Source organism: Oryx dammah, unplaced genomic scaffold, assembly GCF_014754425.2.
Source record: "Oryx dammah isolate SB20612 unplaced genomic scaffold, SCBI_Odam_1.1 HiC_scaffold_7, whole genome shotgun sequence".
Lineage (NCBI taxonomy): Eukaryota > Metazoa > Chordata > Mammalia > Artiodactyla > Bovidae > Oryx > Oryx dammah.
In genome coordinates this window covers 8,669,105-8,681,297 of record NW_024070191.1, presented here as the reverse complement: position 1 = coordinate 8,681,297, position 12,193 = coordinate 8,669,105, and positions in this window count along the sequence as shown.

Here is a 12,193-nt window from a genome sequence, read left to right as displayed (position 1 = left end):
AAACAATGGTTTTTAGTATATTGACATATATGTGGAACCATCATCAGTCAATTTTAGAACTTTTCATCTCAAAAAAGTCCATACCCTTAGCTATCACCCACCTACTTCCGTCTCTCATCCAGCCCTAAGCAATCTACTAATCTAATTTTGTTTCTACAAACTTGTCTATTCTGAACATTTCATAAAGATGAAATAATATGATATATGGTTTGTTTACCCTGTGTGTATATTTCTCTTTAATATACATGTAACCATTTCTAACAAGTATGAAACCCATTTGGAGTCAGCAGACATATTCTGAGAAATGCAAGAATTAACATCTTGCTCTTTTTTTCCACTTTAGAAATCTCTACTTCATGAAAGGAAACCTGGCAGAAATCCCAGATAGGTTACTCTTAATATTATTTGTTTCCCCAAAGGTCATTGCATTTAGCTATTTAAAAATTTTCAACATTTTTAGTTATTTTCACTTTGTATCTATTTCAGTTGGCATTTGAGTAAGTTATATCACACAGTGCTAGCCAGATGCCACAAGAGGCCCAAACAAACATTTTTTGGTAACTGCAATCAATGCACAATCTGCTGTCTTTTGCTTTTGTACCACATTTTCAGTTAAAAAGCAAAACCTAGTGAGTCAAAAGTGGACAGTTTCAACCAGCCCTGCTGCTATTAGGAGACATTTGAAAGAATCACAAAGGAAGTAATTGTAGTTTAAAGGTCATTGCAAGATTTGAAGAGACACTTTCTGTAGAACTCTGATCAGAAGTTTTTTATTTTCCTTCAAATCTCAGAAAAATTGATAAAACTCCTCCCAGTGCAGCAATTCGGAGGGAGAGAAGGGACTTTCAAAGCAGTCATTTTGCCTATTAGAGAACAACTTCATATCTCCGTGTTCCTACATTCTCAGGGATCCATGCGCCAATAAATAAAAACAGAAACAATGCAGACTGAAGTGATTCAATGGATGTTCTCTGTTCTTTAAAGTCTTAACTAAAGAAAAAAAAAAAAAGAGCAGACAAAGACAGATGCTTCTCTGCAATTAGTTTCAATCAGTCCTGACACAGAAGTGACCCATCCAGCGTAGAAGTGGTTTGGATTGATCAGCAAGTCTTTTACTGAGGTGGGACACAGGAAAGGAACAAAACTCTGGTAGGAAAATCTTGCACAAAAAGGATTTTGAAAAGTCCAGGACAAAGTCTTGTTTCTCAAGACTACATTTAGTTAAACTTCTTTATTCTTCCTTTGGAAAGAAAATCTGATAATTAACACATAAAATAAAATATGCTATAGCTTATAATTTGATCTGGGTGCACAAAAGTTAAATAATATTTATCTGTATATACTTGATTCGCCAGTTTGGGTTCAGTCTCTTTAAACATTGGTGTAATTGTTGCTGTTAATTTTGTTGTAAAAGAACCTTTCCTCTTACTAATGAGACATACTGAAGTGCTTGATCCCTCGGTTGGAAAGATCCTCTGGAGAAGGAAACGGCAACCCACTGCAGTTATTCTTGTCTAGGAAAGCCCATGGGTCTGGCAGGCTACAGCCCATAGCGGTCACAAAAGAGTCATATATTACTTAGCAACTAAACAACAATATATTTGAATCTAATATATAACCTCACAGCTAATTACTTCCTTAATATATATTTCTAGAGTTTAAATATGTGAACATTGCAAAATATTTTCTTCAGTTCAGTTCAGTTCAGTTCAGTCACTCAGTCGTGTCCAACTCTTTGCGATCCCATGAATCGCAGCACGCCAGGCCTCCCTGTCCATCACCAACTCCCGGAGTTCACTCAGACTCCCGTTCATCGAGTCCATGATGCCATCCAGCCATCTCATCCTCTGTCGTCCCTTTCTCCTCCTGCCCCAATCGCTCTGAACATCCAGGTCTTTTCCAATGAGTCAACTCCTTGCATGAGGTAGCCAAAGTACTGGAGTTTCAGCTTTAGCATCATTCCTTCCAAAGAACACCCAGGGCTGCTCTCCTTTATTTATTTTTTTTAAAATATAAATTTATTTATTTTAATTGAAGGTTAATTATTTACAATATTGTATTGGTTTTGCCATACATCTACATGAATCCACCACGGGTATACACGTGTTCCCCATCCTGAACCCCCCTCCCTCCTCCCTCCTCGTACCATCCCTCTGGGTCGTCTAAGTGCACCAGCCCCAAGCATCCAGTATCATGCATTGAACCTGGACTGGCGATTTGTTTCATATATGATATTATAGATGTTTCAATGCCCTTCTGCCAAATCATCCCACCCTCTCTCTCTCTCCCACAGAATCCAAAAGACTGTTCTATACATCTGTGTCTCTTTTGCTGTCTCGCATGCAGGGTTATCATTACCATCTTTCTAAATTCCATATATATGCGTTAGTATACTGTATTGGTGTTTTTCTTTCTGGCTTGCTTCACTCTGTATAATAGGCTTGATCTCCTTTAAAATGGACTGGTTGGATTTCCTTGCAGTCCAAGGGACTCTCAAGAGTCTTCTCCAACACCACAGTTCAAAAGCATCAATTCTTCGGCATTCAGCTTTCTTCACAATCCAACTCTCACATCTATGCATGACCACTGGAAAGACCATATTGCCTTCAGAAAAGGATGTTCAGTTTGCATATTTGATTTATTAAAGTAATATCTTTGTGACTAAGTCAGAAGTGATTTATATAGACAGTGCAAGTCCATGGACTGTAACCCGCAAAGCTCCTCTGTCCATGGAAGCCTCTAGGCAAGAGTACTGGAGTGGTTGCCATTTCCTTCTCCAGGGGATCTTCCCAACCCAGGGATCAAACCCAAGTCTCCTGCATTACAGGCAGATTCTTTAACAACTGAGCCACTAGGGAAGTCCTCTTGATGGCTCAGTTGGTGAAGAATCTATAGCAATGCAGGAGACCCCAGTTCAATTCCTGGTTAAGGAAGAGCCACTGAAGGAGGGATGGGCTACGCACTCCAGTATTCTTGGGTTTCCCTTATGGCTCAACTAATGAAGAATTCATCTGCAATGCAGGAGACCTGGGTTATCACAAAGAGTCAGACATGACTATGCGACTTTCACTTTCACTTCACAAAACAATATCTCACTCTACTCTCAACAATGTGACTTATTATAACAGTAAATTGCTTTATAATTTGATAGAAGTATTTTTTCTGTTGACCAGTTATATGTTGAATAATCTGTGACTAATTTTGTTTATTATTTTATTAGAGTATTATCACATGATTTATTCGCAGGGGCTATTTTGATTTAAATGGTTAAACGTGAGTTTATCATCTTTGAAAGTTAGTCATTATCCTACTCTTCTGAATATACAGACTTATACTTTTGTTATTCAGAATTTCTGTAAGTGTGTGTTTCCTTTCCTTTGTTTTTCTTTCCCTAATTTTGGGGTCTTCTGCTTAAAACATTTCCCCCAGTTGACAACAAGTCATTATTGGCCTATGTTTTTTACTCTGGCTTTTTAATGATAATATTATTTACTTTTAATTATTTAACCAATCTGGGAATTGACCATGATGGCTACTCCATTTCTTCTAAGGGATTCCTGCCTGCAGTAGTAGATCTAATGGTCATCTGAGTTAAATGCACCCATTCATCCAGTCCATTTTAGTTCACTGATTCCTAGAATGTCGACATTCACTCTTACCATCTCTTGTTTGACCACTTCCAATTTGCCTTGATTCATGGACCTGACATCCCAGGTTCCTATGCAATATTGCTCTTTACAGCACTGGACCTTGCTTCTATCACCAGTCACATCCACAGCTGGGCATTGTTTTTGCTTTGGCTCCATCCCTTCATTCTTTCTGGAGTTATTTCTCCACTGATCTCCAGTATCATATTGAGCACCTACTGACCTGGGGAGTTCTTCTTTCAGTATCCTATCATTTTGCCTTTTTATACTGTTCATGGGGTGCTCAAGGCAAGAATGTTGAAGTGGTTTGCCATTCCCTTCTCCAGTGGACCACATTCTGTCAGACTCCCCACCATGACCCGCCCATCTTGGGTCCGAACAAAAGAGTCCAAAATTCAGTACTTAGATGCAATCTCAAAAACAACAGAATGATCTCTGTTCATTTCCAAGGCAAACCATTCAATATCATAGTAATCCAAGTCTATATGCCAAACAGTAATGCTGAAGAAGCTGAAGTTGAATGGTTCTATGAAGACCTCCAAGACATTTTAGAACTAACATCCAAAAAAGATGTCCTTTTCATTATAGGGGACTGGAAGGTAAAAATAGGAAGTCAAGAAACACCTGGAATAACAGGCAAATTTGGCCTTGGAATGCGGAATGAAGCGGGGCAAAGACTAATAGAGTTTTGCCAAGAAAATGCACTGGTCATAGCAAACACCCTCTTCCAACAACACAAGAGAAGACTCTACACATGGACATTACCAGATGGTCAACACCGAAATCAGATTGATTATATTCTTTGCAGCCAAAGATTGAGAAGCTCTATACAGTCAACAAAAACAAGACCAGGAGCTGACTGTGGCTCAGATCATGAACTCCTTATTGCCAAATTCAGACTTAAATTGAAAAAGTAGGGAAAACCACTAGATCTAGGTATGACCTAAATCAAATCCCTTATGATTATACAGTGGAAGTGAGAAATAGATTTAAGGGCCTAGATCTGATAGATAGAGTGCCTGATGAACTATGGAATGAGGTTCGTGACATTGTACAGGAGACAGGGATCAAGACCATCCCCATGGAAAAGAAATGCAAAAAAAGCAAAATGGCTGTCTGAGTAGGCCTTACAAACAGCTGTGAAAATAAGAGAAGCAAAAAGCAAAGGAGAAAAGGAAAGATATAGCATCTGAATGCAGAGTTCCAAAGACTAGCAAGAAGAGATAAGAAAGCCTTCCTCAGTGATCAACACAAAGAAATAGAGGCAAACGACAGAATGGAAAAGACTAGAGATCTCTTCAAGAAATTTAGAGATACCAAAGGAACATTTCATGCAAAGATGCACTCGTAAAGGACAGAAATGGTATGGACTTAACAGAAGCAGAAGATATTAAGAAGAGGTGGCAAGAATACACAGAAGAACTGTACAAAAAAGATCTTCACCACCAAGATAATCATGATGTTGTGATCATTCTCCTAGAGCCAGACATCCTGGAATGTGAAGTCAAGTGGGCCTTAGAAAGCATCACTACGAACAAAACGAGTGGAGGTGATGGAATTCCAGTGGAGCTATTTCAAATCCTGAAAGATGATGCTGTGAAAGTGCTGCACTCAATATGCCAGCAAATATGGAAAACTTAACAGTGGCCACAGGACTGGAAAAGGTCAGTTTTCATTCCAATCCCAAAGAAAAGCAATGCCAAAGAGTGCTCAAACTACCGCACAATTGCACTCATCTCACACGCTAGTAAAGTAATGCTCAAAATTCTCTAAGCCAGGCTTCAGCTCTACATGAACCATGAACTTCCAGATGTTCAAGCTGGTTTTAGAAAAGGCAGAGGAACCAGAGATCAAATTGCCAACATCTGCTGGATCATGGAAAAAGCAAGAGAGTTCCAGAAAAACATCTACTCCTGCTTTATTGACTATGCCAAAGCCTTTGACTGTGTGGATCACAATAAACTGTGGAAAATTCTGAAAGAGATGGGGATACCAGACCACTTGACCTGCCTCTTGAGAAATCTATATGCAGTTCAGTAAGCAACAGTTAGAACTGATCATGGAACATAATAGTTCCAAATAGGAAAGGAGTACATCAAGGCTGTATATTTTCACCCTGCTTATGTAAATTATATGCAGAGTACATCATGGGAAACGCTGGACTGGAAGAAGCACAAGCTGGAATCAAATATCAATAACCTCAGATATGCAGATGATACCACCCTTATGGCAGAAAGTGAAGAGGAACTAAAAACCCTCTTGATGAATGTGAAAGAGGAGAGTGAAAAAGTTGGCTTAAAGCTCAACATTCAAAAAACAAAGATCATGGCATCTGGTCCCATCACTGCATGGTAAATACATGGGGAAACATTCGAGACAGTGTCGGACTTCACATTTTTGGGCTCCAAAATCACTGCAGATGGTGACTGCAGCCATGAAATTAAAAGATGCTTACTCCTAGGAAGAAAAGTTATGACCAACCTAGACAGCATATTCAAAAGCAGAGACATTACTTTGCCGACTAAGGTCCGTCTAGTCAAGGCTATGGTTTTTCCAGTGGCCATGTATGGATGTGAGAGTTGGACTGTGAAGAAGGCTGAGCACCGGAGAATTGATGCTTTTGAACTGTGTTGGAGAAGACTCTTGAGAGTCGCTTGGACTGCAAGGAGATCCACCCAGTCCATTCTGAAGGAGATCAGCCCTGGGATTTCTTTGGAGGGAATGATGCTAAAGCTGAAACTCCAGTACTTTGGCCACCTCATGCGAAGAGTTGACTCATTGGAAAAGACTCTGATGCTTGGAGGGATTGGGGGCAGGAGGAGAAGGGGACAACAGAGGATGTGATGGCTGGATGGCATCAGTGACTCAATGTACATGAGTCTGAGTGAACTCCGGGAGTTGGTGATGGACAGCTAGGCCTGGCATGCTACGATTCATGGGGTCACAAAGAGTCGGACACGACTGAGCGACTGAACTGAAATGAACTGAACTGAACTGAATCTTGAAGTTAGTTTGGCTTAGATTTTGAGTAAAACTGATTTAGAGTCGGAGATATCAGCAGAATTCATGTTTAGCTGAATCAATTACAGACACGTGTATGTACATGAGTTAACACACGGACATAGAGTTCCTGGCTCTGTCTCCTGGGAGGACCCTCCAGCACCTGCATAAAAAGAGCAGTCACCTACATCTTGGTTTCTAAATGCAAGTCCCCAGTGAAAGGGACGGGGGTCCTTGAAGAAATGGCTAATTCTAAGACTGGTGAGGGAATATACAGTAGGATCCCGGACAAACACACACAAAGGGGACTGAGCTTCACCTTCTGGTGCAGAACATTCCAGAGTTGTGGTGCAAATTATCTACATCAATTACTTGGATTTATCTTTTCCTTTTTTCCCTCCTTCCTTACTCATTTATATCGTATAGAGTTAAGTAAAAATAATTTATTTTATTCTTTAGGTGATCATACTATCTTTGTTCATTTTGATGCTCCAGTTACTTCAGATCTGAATATTTGCAGCTGCTTCCCAATGCCTTCTGTGCCCATTGCATGCCCTACTCCTAGGCAGGAACAGATCAGCTGGATCTCGGGCCAACAGTGTTCTTCCAATGGAATCCTCTCCATAGGGGAGAATGAAACCAGGGTACAGGTGATTCCCCTTCTAGAATAAAATTATTTCAGGAATACTATTTTGCAAAAAAAAAAAAAAAAAGCACCATTCCAAATTATATTGAATGTAAATCAATTCTAGCTGATTTCCTTTTTTAATTGGTTAAAATTAGACCAGGTATTTCTGACATTTTACTGTGGCATTCATTGTAGCTTTGTTGAAGTAAAACACACAAATAAAATCTGCCAATAATGGAAATTTTACCAGGATGAAAATGATGAACAGCTGCTTGATATTAAAAAAAAAACTTGCTTTCTAATCAAAATAAATTTACTTCTTAAATAATTCATGGAAAGATAGAAGATTCGAATAAGAGTTCATTGGTAAAACTCCAAATTTCATAAAAGCCAGTTTATTTCATTTTGTAAAAAGTGGGTTTGTTTCATTTTAAGCAAAGTTTTACCTATAATAATGCCTAGAAAAGAGTGCTACTAGTAATGATACTGCATATATACATGAAGCAAAATAGCCAATAAAAATTGTGTTGCTCTTCAAGCATCTGCCTATAATGTGGGAGACCCGGGTTCGATCCCTGGGTCCGGAAGTTCCCCTGGAGAAGGAAATGGCAACCCACTCCAGTATTCTTGCCTGGAAAATCCCATGGACGGAGGATCCCAGTAAGCTATAGTCCATGGGGTCGCAAAGAGTCAAACACGACTGAATGACTTCACTTCACTTCTCATTATTAGACTCCACAATATATTTACTTAGTAACAATAAATGCTAATTACAATATATGGTGCTTTTACTAAAGCATGGGACATTGACAAACATTTCAAATTATTCTCCTATACCTGTTCAATTTGCTGTCTAAAAATAGATAATATGTTATTTAAATTTGTGTTTCAAAGTACAGTCAGCTCCTGGTAGTCCTGCATGAAATGCCAAAACCCCAAGATGCTCAATTTCCTTTTATAAAATGGGTTGGTATTTGCAATATAACTTTAATACCTCCTCCTGTATACTTTAAGTCATCTCTAGATTATTTATAATATCTAATATAATGTAAATGTTATGTTAATAGTTGCCTATGTGTGGAAAATTCAAGTATGGTTTTTGGAACTTCTGCAATTTTTTGGAATATGTTTTACCTGCAGTTAGTTGAATCTGCTGAGACAGAATGCGTGGATATGAAGGGCTGACGTTATGGATGTGATGATGTGACTTTCAATTTTTTAATTGTGAAATATGATATATATATTGTCATACACTTACTGTAAATGAACAGTATAATAAATTAAAAAACAAACATCCTTGAAACCATCATTATAGTCAAGAAATAATACATTGTCAATATGCCAGAGTCACTTAGAACAACCTTTCCCAATTACCTACACTCTTTTAACCCTTAGGCAACCACCATCATGATGTTTACAGTAATCACATTCTGCTTATTGAGGATGGTACCTCCTGGATATACTTACATTGTAGAGAATAGATTTACTGCTATTTTACTGTATGTACATAAAGTCATCTATTGGGAAATTTTTTGTGATTGCTCTCACCCATCATGATGTTTCAATTCATTTTTGCTTTAGTGCATAAATCTAGATTTTTTTCCATTGCTATATAGTATTCATTTGTATTATAAACATAGAGAATAGGATGGACTAGAATAGAGTAGAATAGAAAGGGGAAAAAATGAATGGATTCAGTCACTGAGCAATTCTCTGTTTATGGCTAATAAAAACAGTGGTGAGGGCTTTTATTTTTTTGCTCTAGTTTTATGCTCATAAGCAGTCACTACTCCTGAAGATATTTCTAGAACTGGAAATATTGCATTTGTAGGAATATAAGTCTTAAACTCTGTAGTGATGCTATACTGTTTTTATTGTAATTGTTTCAGTGTACATTCTTATCAGTGGTTGAAAGTCCAAACTATTCAGTATTTCTGCCAATAGTTGATATTGTCAGATGTTCTCTCCTTATGTTGTTTCTTTATAATGAAAATCTTATTTTGTGGCTAATTCTAGTGAATTATAAAAGCTAAGATGGTCACAAGTACCCCAAATTTATAGCCAACTGTTCAGAAATGCCAATGGCCTAAGTACTCCCAAAGTACAACTGGAGTCTGAAATAAGGGTATTCTTGTGGGAGACTGTGTCACATATCTTGTGGGGTCTGGGGGTGGTCAGGGTGAGAACTGGATTGTATTCCAGTATTCTCAGGCTCTGAAAAGTCATGATATGTAGTCGCTAAGAGCTCATGTACCTGAATGCAGTACCAGAATAACAGTGATGGTGGCAGTATATTAATTCTTTAAAATCCGTTTATGAGTTCAAGATAAGAAGGAGGTGATTGTGAATGCTTCTGCTTATATCTCTGACTGTCTTTGCTTATTTCTGGGCTTCTTTTCACAGATTTTTGAAAGTTTTCTAGATGCCCCTTCATATCTCACTCCACAAGTTTCTCCAGGAGGAAATGTCTGATTGGTTTTCTCATGTCATGCTAGCTAATAAGCAATCAGACTGGTTCTTCTTATTAAAGCTTTTCAGGTGCTCCCCTGACTTTAGGATACATTTAAATCCCTGTCATCTGACTTGAAGATCCTTCCTAATTTGGATCCTGTTTATTTTTCTATTTTTGTCTATTCTCACTCAAACTTGCAGTGCTTCCACATTGAACTTCTTAAGTCCTTCCAATGATCCATCCTCTTGTGAAAATCAGTGGTTTTTATCTGCACAAAATGTTCTTCAGTCACTGATTTCCCTAGATGTGAATATACAAACTAGCTGGCAAATGCTTAAATTTTAATTTACAGCTAGGTAAATGAGTGGCTTCACTTAGTAACTGCTGCTGGCTATGGGTTTTAAATAGCCTATACAATTAGAGACTCTCTGTAAATTTCAATTTTCTGTGATTATTTTAAAATTGCATTGATTCAATGAATAAATTCCTAAAATTTGAAAAACCATAAGGTAGATTCCAAAGCTTTCCGAAATGTATGTCATAGCTAGAATTGGAGTTACACTTTCCAACAAGACACAAAAAAAGTATTTCCAAGTTATTCCTCAGCAAACCCTAATCATCGATTGTTATCCAGGTGTGTGAGTGTGTGCGGGCGTGTGTGTGTGTGTGCACGCGTGTGTGTGTAGAGTGTAGTAAATGTCCTCCAGATGGTGTGATGGGTTGAGGGATTTGCTCGTTTTTTCTTAGCATTAAAGCCCTGGGTATCCCCATGGCTATGCATGAGGAAGGCTTCCCTGTGGCTATGTGTGAAGTTTAAATGCTTTATTCTTGTTTTGTAAGTTTCTTTTAGCATAGCAACATTCAGAGATGAATCTAAAAGCAAAATAACTTTTAAGCTTGGAGTTCTGCTATGAAGATTACTTTCTTTGGTAAAAAGAATCCACAATAGTGTCTGAAAACAGGTCTCCATAGGCACATTTTAGGATTTGAAAGACTCTTCCCCACCCCCCTTTCTTAGAAAGGCTGTTTAGAAGCCTAAATAGCTAACTTTCGTGAAAGACAAAAAGAGCTCACCAACTTTGGAAAGTAGGAAAAGTACCTTGTATTTCCTGCCTCCCATCTACCACTCGGCCAACGGAATGATGGCCATACCAAATATGATCAAAATTGCTAATTTTCTAAATACCAATTTCTAGGCATATAACAACAAACATTATCAACCCATTGCTTTTTTTCATATTAATTTAACACAATTTGAGGCTTTCTCATCCATATTCATTCTGAACGTACTTTTCTCCTTTACTAAATTTGACACCACCTATGGAGAATCCCAGGGACGGCGGAGCCTGATGGGCTGCCGTCTATGGGGTCACATAGAGTTGCACACTACTGAAGCAACTAAGCAGCAGCAGCATGGATGCACTTCCCCGGTAGTTCGGTGGCAAAGAATACGTCTGCCAGTGCAGGGAACAGGGGTTTGATCCCTGGGTTGAGAAGATCCTCTGGGGGAGGAAATGGAAAGCCAGTTCAGTATTCTTGCCTGGAGAATTTCATGGAGAGAGGAACCTGGTGGGCTACAGTTCATGGGATCCCAAAGAGTCAGACACAGCTGAGCGAATTAACTCTTTCCCTTTTACATATTTCCCAAATTATAGTCGTGTCATCTTTCAAAAACTGGAAACCCTGCCACACATCACTACGTCTACTGCACTCTGATTGCCATTGTAGGTATTTAGCATGGTATATGTGTGTGTGTGTGCTCAGTTGTGTCAGACTCTTTGCGTCCCGATTTACTGTCTACCACCAGGCTTCTCTCTCCGAGGGGTTTCCGGGCAAGAATACTGGAGTGGGGTGCCATTTCCCCACTGGGATCTTCCTTACCCAGGGATCGAACCTGCATCTTATGTGTCTCCTGCATTGGCAGGTGGATTCTTCACCACTGTGCCACCTGGGAAGCTCCCAGCATGATATATACAAACTTTCATAAACCAGTCACTGGCCCCTTCTCTAGCCTCATCCTTTTACATCCCTGTCCTGTTCCCTAGCACATAAATATTGTGTTTGCAGGTAATAAAAACTCCTAGAAAGATCAGATTTCATTGCTGCTGCTGCTAAGTCGCTTCAGTCATGTCCGACTCTGTGCTATCCCATAGACGGCAGCCCACCAGGCTCCCCTGTCCCTGGGATTCTCCAGGCAAGAACACTGGAGTGGGTTGCCATTTCCTTCTCCAGTGCATGAAAGTGAAAAGTCAAAGTGAAGTCGCTCAGTTGTGTCCGACTCTTAGCGACCCCATGGACTGCAGCCCACCAGGCTCCTCCGTCCATGGGATTTTCCAGGCAAGAGTACTGGAGTGGGGTGCCATTGCCTTCTCCGCAGATTTCATTACGTAAAACATATTCCTTTATGCTAAAGTAAGTGGCTGTTAATCAGGAGACATATGCCTACATTTGGCAACATTTGGGTAC